At 40.6% G+C, this 10024-nt stretch overlaps 1 long non-coding RNA gene and 1 pseudogene across 1 annotated transcript; one reads left to right on the top strand and one right to left on the bottom strand.

Annotated features, from left to right (window-relative positions):
- The first annotated feature begins 2122 nt into the window (after nucleotides 1-2122).
- Nucleotides 2123-2852, top strand: LOC114429682 (uncharacterized). The gene is made up of 3 exons (XR_003669881.1): nucleotides 2123-2185; nucleotides 2271-2446; nucleotides 2802-2852. It is a non-coding gene; the product is annotated as an uncharacterized LOC114429682 (long non-coding RNA).
- A 4501-nt stretch (nucleotides 2853-7353) lies between these two features.
- LOC114429680 (DCN1-like protein 1) lies at nucleotides 7354-9785 on the bottom strand (annotated as a pseudogene).
- Between the last annotated feature and the right edge of the window lie 239 nt (nucleotides 9786-10024).

Below are 10024 nucleotides of genomic sequence, written 5' to 3'. Positions count from 1 at the left end.
CATGACAACAACAAGGTGTCGACTGAAATGAACTCTGTAGTGCTGTATTATTCTGCAGCTCTTACATCTGTGCTTGGACACCCAGGACATGCTGACATTTACTATCATAACAGCAAACAGAGGCGTGTCAGCAGAGATGCTGGTGCTGAAGTGCTTTGGTGCCATCTAGTGGTCACAGTAAGAATGTACAATTCTAAAAAACTTCACAGCCAAAACAACATGTGTCCACTTTTGGATTCATTTTGGTCTGTGGTGCGGAATTCCAGAGACAACAATGACCCTGACAGAAAACTTGCAGCTGCAGTTGCAATCTACTGAATTACAATCAATCTTTAGCTCACTCTAAGCTGTTTTTAGTAGCAACAATCTCAGAAATGAACAAGCACGGGGCATTCTGGGTGATTTGTCTCTTGTTTTTTTCTCTTGTCTTGTCACTCAATTTCAAAGCAGGATGAACAGTGTAGTGAAGAGCAGACTGAACCAGGACACACCATAATGTACAGTTTACACCATTACCTAACAACAATGAGGTGGTTAAACACTGTATTGATGACTGGTCGATTAAATATTTATCATCTATATTTTTATGAGCATTTGTATTTTGTTAAATTCACTTTTTAATTAATATTTGTTTACCATATTATAAAATAGGCTCATTTCATATAGTATCTCTCATGTGTTAATTTCATACGGAGCACCTTGAAGGCCGCTGCCTGACAGCCTGAGAGCAGGGCCTGATTGTCCCGTGTTCCTTAGCAACGGTTGCTAACAACACTTCAGACAGCTGCCGCTGCGGTGTACTGGTGTCCTGCAAAGCTTCGGTGGGTTCCCAAGCGTACAGCTGGTCAGATAAACTTTTATTTATTCTTACACAGCACAACACACACATTTCACACACCTGATATAGTTTAGCTAAGTACGAGCAAGCTAAATATTTGATGTCTTCTGTAACAGCTAGCAAGACATGCTACGTTAGCATTTTGGTTATTTTGATGACCTGTGTATTTAAAATTAGATTTCAATATCTTAAATAGACTAAATAGGAAACGTGACAGAGGACAATGATATTTCCATTAAGACATTCGTTCATGTTTTCTTGTTTAAAGATTTGGCTGCATTTGGTGTAAACATGTCTCGAAGAAGGTCGTCCTCGAGCACAGGTGGCACAGGTGATGTGTGTTTTTTTGTTTTTAAATCTTGTAATTATTATCAGTTGTATTGTTGTTTGGTTGAAATATCTGTAATGTTAAATAACGTTTTTAAACAGAGTTAGAGAAAGCCAAACTTGAGGACCTGCAGAGACGAGTGAGGACCATGGAGAGAGAGAATGAGGCCTACAACCGCAAGACCCAGAGACAAATCTACAAACAAGAGTGAGCGCACTTACCATACTGTAACTCACACACTGTATTTGTGTGTGTGTGTCTGTTGTATATCTGATCACATGTTGACTTGGATGAAGGCAGGAGATTGAGAATCTGCTGAAGGAGCAGGAGGAGCTCCGTGAAAAGCTCAGCGCGTGTAAGAGGCGCAAAGAGATGAAGACTGAGGACATCCAGCGTCTTCAGAAGCTGCTCCAGCATAACCATGCTTTGGATGAAGAGCTAGAGAGAGAGAGGCAAAAACAAAAGGACTTGCAGAGAAAGGTCTGACTGTATATCGTGTATGTATTTCATCATTTCATGTTGATTCATATTTTTTACTTTTGACTTTAATGCGGGCAGATTTCAAACCTGGAGTCCGAGATGATGGAAGCGAGAAGAGGAGCTGTCAGTCTCTGTGTTAGGTCAGAGGTACAGAGCACTCAGAAATCTGTGGAAGGAGAGCTGCACAGAGTGAGTCATCAAACTCATTGCTACAGCATAAACAAACAAAACAAAGCCATTCTGTTGTTTACTTTATGTTCATCTCTGTCCAGGCCACCACTAAACTCAATGAGCAGTTAGCAAAAAACAGCCATCTGAAGGAGAAGCTGCAGAGTCTTCTTAATGAGCGTCACCATTTCCAGCAGCAACACAACAAGCTGAACAAGGTTACAACTCTTATCATATCATCACCATGGGCACATTGTTGATTTCTCCTTCAACACTTTATTAGCAGATATATTTGTATCGCAGGAACTGCAGGAACTCCACAAGAAGAACGCAGAAGTTACCAACCAGATCAGCGCTGCTAACGAAGAAAGGTGAGCTCCTGAGACAGCCAGTTGTGTTAAATGGAAGGAAACCTCTGAGATGTTGCAGCTCATATCTGGAACTGGTATACATAAGGGTGGAGGCTCAGTCCAAGCTGACCGTGCTGAGGGAGACAGCGGAGAAGGAACACGCTCACTTTAACGCTGAGATGAAGGAACTGGAGCGGGTTATTGCACAGCAGAGCAGCCTGAAGAACTTCATGAGCGTCAAGGGCAGCGAGAGGAGCGACCACAAAATGGGAACCAGGCAATGTAAGAGGCAGGCGGCCCGCATGATGTTGTAGCTAATGTGTCTAAAGTTTTAGCAGTGCTAACAGTTCCAATAATTGTATCATTCATTTTTCATCAATGCAAAAAGCCACAGCGGAAAAGGACAAAAGTACAAACAACATGTGTTTCTCAGTAGAATTCATGTAGCAGGCAATAATGTTGCACATACAATACAGTTACACATTTGTGTGTCCTTGTGTCATTGTGAATACAGGCACTAAGACTAAAGAGAATAATGAATGATAAACATAACATTGTGATGCTAATGCTAACCCTGCTGATGAAGATGAGACTGGCGCCTCACTGATGTGAATCTGATGTGTTTTGTGTTTCTCAGTGTCAGAGCTGAAGGAGCAGAGGAGGGGGGACTCACAGGACGTGTCTCTGGACGTTCTGGAGGACATGTTTAGGAAACTTCAGACTGTGACAGGAGAGGACAACCTGGACCTGCTGGTGACCAGGTTCATCCAGGGTGAGTCTCATATTCTGCACACAGTTTATGTCAGGATTATAATCCTCTTGCATTTGTACATGAGTACATTCAGACCCCGTTCAGTCTTGTGTAATCAATCAGAACAGCACAAAAATCCAGTTAAAGCTGGATTAGATAGATCCACCTCACAGAGGTGGATTGAGCTGGGTTTGCTAAAATCTGGCTAAGGTCTGAACACGAATGTGGCTAGCGACATCATACTTCTGGGTTCATGGGGACAGTATCTGGGTCACGCCATGTGTAAAACATCCACTGAACTACCAAAGATTGAACTACCAGATTTGATCCCGCTCTAGCTAGACCAACTTTCTCCAGTCAGAAGGGGGTCTCATTAAATGGAAACACACTGTATCTCCCTGCTGTATTATGTATTGTATTGTTTCCCCCTGTAGGTGAGGAGGAGAACTTTGCTCTCTTCAATTTGGTGAACGAGCAAAACAAAGAGATTGATGTATTAAAGAATGAAATTAGCCAGGTGAGTTTGATTTGAAGGTCTCACACATTACAATGAACCTGTTGATGAAGATTCTCAGTCATCCGGGTCATTTTTATTCAGTTGGTTAAAGCAAAGCTACTGGACCTGTAGAAATTCTACAAGTCCAGTTGCCTTGCTGCAACCTTCTGAATTACATTGAAGACAGTGGTTTGCTGGGTCATTTATTTATGTATTTGTGCTGTGAATGAGTTTAGATCCAAACAAACATGGAGCAGGCTGAAGCCAAAGGTCGGCAGCAGGAGCAGGATTATGACTCTCGGCTAAGAGACGTCCAGGAGAGATTAAAGGAGGCCGAGTCTCAGGCAGAGGATTATGAAGACCAAGCCACCATCATCAGCAAAGTCCTGGAACAGATTAAAACAGGTTTTTTTCACAACCTTGTGACTTCCAGCTGTTAAATCGAGTCATCAGTTAGAACATTGATACTCGAATACTTGATATTCCTCCCTCTCACAGGAGTAAACAGCACCTTCTCCAGCCTAGAGTGTGACCGCTCACTGATTGATGACATGGTGGGCTCCTCCACAAGCGTCACCGACAACAACATCATGTCCTACCTGGGTTTAGTGGAACAGAAGACAGATGAGCTGCTCACCATCCAAGCGTTCCTCAGATCTAAAGTCTGCTACCGCTGCTTGTGTTTTCTCACTAATATTTGTACATGTTTTCATTTCTGAACCTGAAATACAGTTTGTTTCTATAATATTTATCATTCTTACAGGATGCAGAAAAGGACTCTGATCCAGACGAATTCACTTTGGTTCAAGATCCAGAAGGTGCTGCTGTCAACAGGTCAGACTTTAGATCACTTCATTCTGACAGCTTCATGTTTGTCAGTAAATGATGTAAAAGTTGATGGCTGTGTCTGTGTTGACTCATCAGTGAGTGTGATGCAGAGGAGTCTTCCGATGAGGAATATTGAAGGGGGTGAGTTCAAACAAAGTTCCTCTCCGAAGTTAGTGTGAGATCATGTTCATCATTTGTTTGTGTTTATCTGGAAGTAATTTGTATGTTTTTTTGGTTCCTCCCAACAGACAGCAACAAAAGCCAGTCTGCAGAACAAGGGAAGTCAGAGGACACGTCCACCTGAGGAAGGCCTGGATGGATGTTTCTTATCCATGTCAACATAAGTTTGAGTTCAAATAAACAAAGTAGCCTATGCATGTAACAGAGTTCGAGTATTAAGTACATTAGATCCCAAAAATCTGAGGTGCACTCTAAACTACACTCTAAAATTCCGATGTATCAGAAACTCACTTACATAGAAGGATCTGAAAAGTTTTGAATGCTGTGATTTTGTCACATTTCTTCAATTGTTCTCATGCTGCTCACAAGCCACCAGTACATCCGTGGAACCTCCGGAAACCTCTGGTGACGAGCCATCGAACTCCTGGATAGGAAGACACAGCAGTTCCACCACTGTCAAATACTTGCTAAACATAAGATCCTAATTGAAAACATGATTACAGTGGTATGCAAAAGTTTGGGCACCCCTATCATTTCATGATAATTTGCTCTACCTTCCTAAGAGAAGATCACAGCGACGAGGTTTGTTTCCTCCAGAGATGCAGACATCTGAGTGTTTTCCAGATTGACATCCTTAGAGTAGAGATTTATTATAATAAAATTGAATGTAAAAAATGTAATGTGCAAAAGTGTTGGCACCCTTTTTATCACATTCATTTCAAGACCTGTAGGGGTTTATAAAGCAGGTTGAAGCACAAAACTGCTTTGATTAGCTTGTTAGATCTTCAGTTACAAAGACAGCTGGAATCAATCATGAAAAAGCTGTTTAACATAGGTAACTGCTGCTGTACTTGTCCTAGGTTCTTTCTTAGAGAGTAGACACATGGGGGCCTCTAAACAGCTCTCCGCTGACCTAAAACAAAGATAATTCATTATCATGAATTAGGAGAAGGGTACCAGAAATGATGTGAAAGGTCTGGACTGTCTGTCTCCACTCCCAGAAATGTAGTGCAGGAATGGAAGAGCACAGGAGTAGCCACTGTAAAGGATAATATGTGGTAGGCACAATAAAGATAAGACTGAACTCCATGAGAAGAACTTATTGCCTACATTTTGGTGGAGCCTGAACCCCCTTAAGAGCAACAGAGGCAAGAAAAATTCCCTTTTAACAGGAAGAAACCTTGAACAGGACCCGGCTCATAAGGAAGAACCTTCCTGCTGACAGTCGGCCGGGTGGAGGAGAAGAAGAGGGAGACAGGACAGAGAGGATGAAGGAGAGAGAGAGAGAGAGAGAGAGAGGAGCAAACATGCACAGACATCATACATTACCCAGATAGCAAACCTTTTGGCTGTGGCTTGGCATACATCTGGCATTTTTTGGTTGTGTTTTGGCACAGCATAAAGGCTTTGGCCAAACTTTGGCATGGTTATGGATTACCATAAAAGACACGAGTTATGGCATATGTCTGGTTTGCCAAAACCCTGGCATTTGGCTTCATTGTGGTGTGGTTATGGCTTACCTTAATACATCAAAAGGCGCCAACGGTATTCCATCATATGGCTGAGTTATGGCATATGTCAAGTCAACCCAAAGATTGTGTAAAGAGCGGGACAGCATCGTGACGTATTCGGGTTGCATTTTGGCATCTTTCTGGCAAGCCAAAAGACTGACAGATGCTACTAGCGTATCTCTTCATGATACCGTGACGAGAGGGGCATGGAGCAGAATTTCAACGGCAGGAATTTCCGGATTCGTTCGACCCCGTTGCCAGCAACGTTGAACGTTGGAAAAGATAGACCCAGTTTGAGTAAGTTGAGTAAGTTTTGTACATTTATTTTGAAGTGTAAACTATTTGTTGCTAATATCCGTGTTGATCGATAAAATGATTTATTATATATATACGTGTACACAATATAGTAGACAGCAGGGTGGTAGTTGGGGTGAGAGAGGAGGATGCAGAGGATAGTGGTGATGATTGACTGTGGCAACCCCTAAGGGAACAGCTGAACAGAGATGAAGAAGGATGATTCAATCCTATTCAATACTGTCTTTACATATTATTTACATAATATGTGTATTTCAATATGTATGCAATTACAGATAATAATAATTGTTATTATTTTCACAGCCAACAAGAGGGAAGAGAAGAGGAAAGTGAGGTTCCAGGCCCATCTGGGCTCAACGCTGAGGCATCACCTCTCCTTGTTGTTATTTTTATTTTCTTTACCTAATATTTGGTTGGACTTTCATTAATGTACATTAGTTATTAGTTATTATAATAAAAACTACTCTATTTGGAGACAAAATCATACATTTTGATGTTTTTTTCTATTGATTTTACACTGTGCATAATGGTAGAAGTTGATGAAGTGCAAGGTAAATTCATACCCAAAAGCTCCAGTAGATGGCAATAGACTAGTGAAATGGATATAAATTGTATTTTCCAGCCAGTTTCCACTGGAAATGAGTAAGCTAGCTATAGCTATAGTAACCTATTTGGCAATGTGGTGCCAAATTGTGCCAAACTGAGTGTCCGCCTGGTGATATCCTTACTAAAACCTTTGTGAAGGCTTTGCTCTTTGTTCAAATTCTATCAAATTTGGTATATTTGTAGCCAAGGAATAGCTGAATGTGATCAATGGCATCTGTGTACATAGAATCATTGTTAGCATAATGTTTTCCTCTGTCAAATAAGAAAAAAACTCAGGCGAGGATAAAATTGTTACATTTCTCCTGTAGTTTTTTCTAATTTACTCAGGCATACTAATAGACACAATATTTTAAACACTGGAAATGCATTCTCTGAGGTCCCTAGATGTCCCTAGACACCAAGAACATGCATATGCACATTATTATTGTGGTGCATTTCCTCATTTTCTTCGGGAATGTCTTTTTAGGTGATTTTTTCTTTTAATATGGCCAGGGTTTAAAGGGTTAATTGGCTTCAGTGCAAACACAAGCCCAATACTTTAGATAAAAGTTCCAAACCATCAAAGTTGACCACAAAGAGATATATATATGTACAAACACATATATTCTCTATATATAAAGTCTCTGTTGTGTAAAATATTCAGTCCTGAGGGTTGAAAAGGCAACATAATTCTCAGTTCAGTGCGGTCTTCTTCTCCTCCCTTTATTCTCCCGCCGTTTGAAACCTTATGTGGATGTTCCTTCAGTGAGAGCAGCCCTTTAAACTGCTGTGCTTCTGGTCCCGATGTGTGGCCGTGCAAATTCCACAAAGTCATCAATAAGGACGGGCCACGCTCCTGTTAAAGAAACAGACTCTTGTATTATTGGTTCACAATATTATCATGGATAATAAATGATCGCAGTAAAAGCTCTTTTGACGTAAGCCACCCACACACCTTCCTCATCATAATTTGACATGTCATCTGTGATCATTGTGCTGAAGTCTAGTAAGAGATTCCAGGTGTCCTTAGGAATCGATCTTTTGTGGTGCTCCTGAAAGAGACATAAAGCAAAGCTTATAAATCATAAGGATTAGTCCCATGATTACATCACCTCAAGTTTGTTTAACTCACAACTAAAAACTTGTTCCACAACTCCAAGAACTTGAATCTTCCAGCCAATACTAAATTCCAATATGCAATTGCCATCTCTAAATCTGTAATTAAAAAAAACACACACACACAAATGAATAAAGAAATAAATGGAATTAAGAAAAGAATAGATAGCTGTGAATGAGCAATAAGCAATAACATGAGTACTGAAAGATTCTTACCCAAACCTTTCTGGCCAGGATTTTTGGCAAAATTAAATGTAAACTGGTAAAAGTCCTTAAATTTTCCTTGGTCCTTTAACTCCTGCTCCATCTTTGGCAGCTGAGCTTTTAACTTCTCTATGCTGTCACACCTGTGGAAGCATTACATCACACAATTTTGTACATACACAGTACCACTGACTTATGTGACATCTTCCAAAAACATCCTGTAACTTCTACTAGGGAACTTTTAGCAGCAAACTTATAATACACATGATTTCATATTGTTAACAAGATAGAATAGATCTATATGTATAGGTAAACAAATGTATATAAAGATAGAAGCTAGCGTTACGGTACATAAGCAATGCTTTTTTTTTTAAACCATGTTACTCTTGAGTGTGTGTTGTGAATGTTGTGAATGTTGTGCTGCTTGTAAAGAAACAAGCCGATTTTGTGGCTGAGGTGGCAAAATGTCACTGAGTTTACAGAGATGCACCAGAAAAAGGATTTGTTAAGAGTCATCTGACCTTGGGGTGAGTGCTGACTGCACCTTTTTTTCCACTAGTTCTCTACACACCCAGTTCACCATTCTGTGTGACAGGTATGGTATTGGAACAGTGGGATATTTTGTTACACTTCTGAGCCAGCAGTGGAGGCAGTCACAGTAAAGAATGGCTGTGACAAAAAAACCTACACAAGCCAACTGACACACCAGCACACCCCTGATTACATGATCCAAGAATGCCTGTAAAAGCACACTCATACTTGTTTTGTTTGTGAAAGAGTGAAGATAGGCATACACAGCATGAGCAGGTGGCCTTCATAGCAGCATTAAAGTGCAAAATCTGTGAAAGAGGTTATTTACCTCAAGCCCACTGTAAACAGATCTTAGTGGGTTTTTTTGTCCAGGCACTTAAGTAACCAACAAGCCTGCATTAATGCCATTATTAATATAACTGAAAGTATTGTAATCCATCTCACTCGCTCTTTATACATATTTACATCAACTTCCAACAATTTGAATTATGGTTGTCCTCTTAATTGTGAGTATATAACGTTTGAATGGTTGAATTTGGTGAAGAATGGAAGAACAGTTTGTTTCCCCCCTTCATCGTTACCCCTGTTCTGCCATGCCATCCATGAACCCCCGTTTTTGATAACTCGCATTGGGTTGCTGCCCTGAACTTCCAGGCTATAAGGAGGACACTTATACTGGTCGGGTCCAAACCCAGGTCATCACAGAACTGCTGGATCCCATCGATGCCTATCTTGTTGTCATCATGAGGATCTGCATATAAGAGCACAAAGAGTCATTTGATTGACAAGTGATTCAGGGACAACTTTTACATTTGTAAAATGTAACTTGTACATTTAAAAGTGTATTACAAAATGAACATTTGCACACAGTATTGTAGTGATGCATTTCCTACCTCTGTATCTGTTGTAGAGCTGTTCAAGCCTCTTCTTGTCTAAAGCTCCCTTTAAATTTGAAACGTAGAGCTCTGGGTTTTGGAAAAACTTATCTGTGGCAACATCTAGTTTCCAGTCATTCTGTGACAGGCAAGTCACCGCAATCTTCTCATTGGATTGTGTGAAAATCATAAACTGACGAACTTTATCCTTCTGTGAGGACTTCAGCTTGACAGTGCAGTTGGCATAATGTAAACAGGAATGGTTTAACTTATAACAGCTTATTGAGACTGGTATGAGAGTGCAAAAGATGTAATGGTGCAAGACAGTTGGCATAATGTACAGTCCATGATTGGTTTAAGTTATAGCAGCTTATATGAGACTGGATGACATGACTAAGGTGCAAGCGAATACACAGGGTAAAGTGGCTGGTGCAAAGAGTTCCTTTTTGTTAAAGTGGCTGGTACAAA

This window comes from Parambassis ranga, unplaced genomic scaffold (genome assembly GCF_900634625.1).
Source record: "Parambassis ranga unplaced genomic scaffold, fParRan2.1 scaffold_206_arrow_ctg1, whole genome shotgun sequence".
NCBI lineage: Eukaryota > Metazoa > Chordata > Actinopteri > Ambassidae > Parambassis > Parambassis ranga.
Note: the sequence above shows the minus strand (reverse complement) of the source record. Positions and strands in the feature narration are given on the sequence as shown.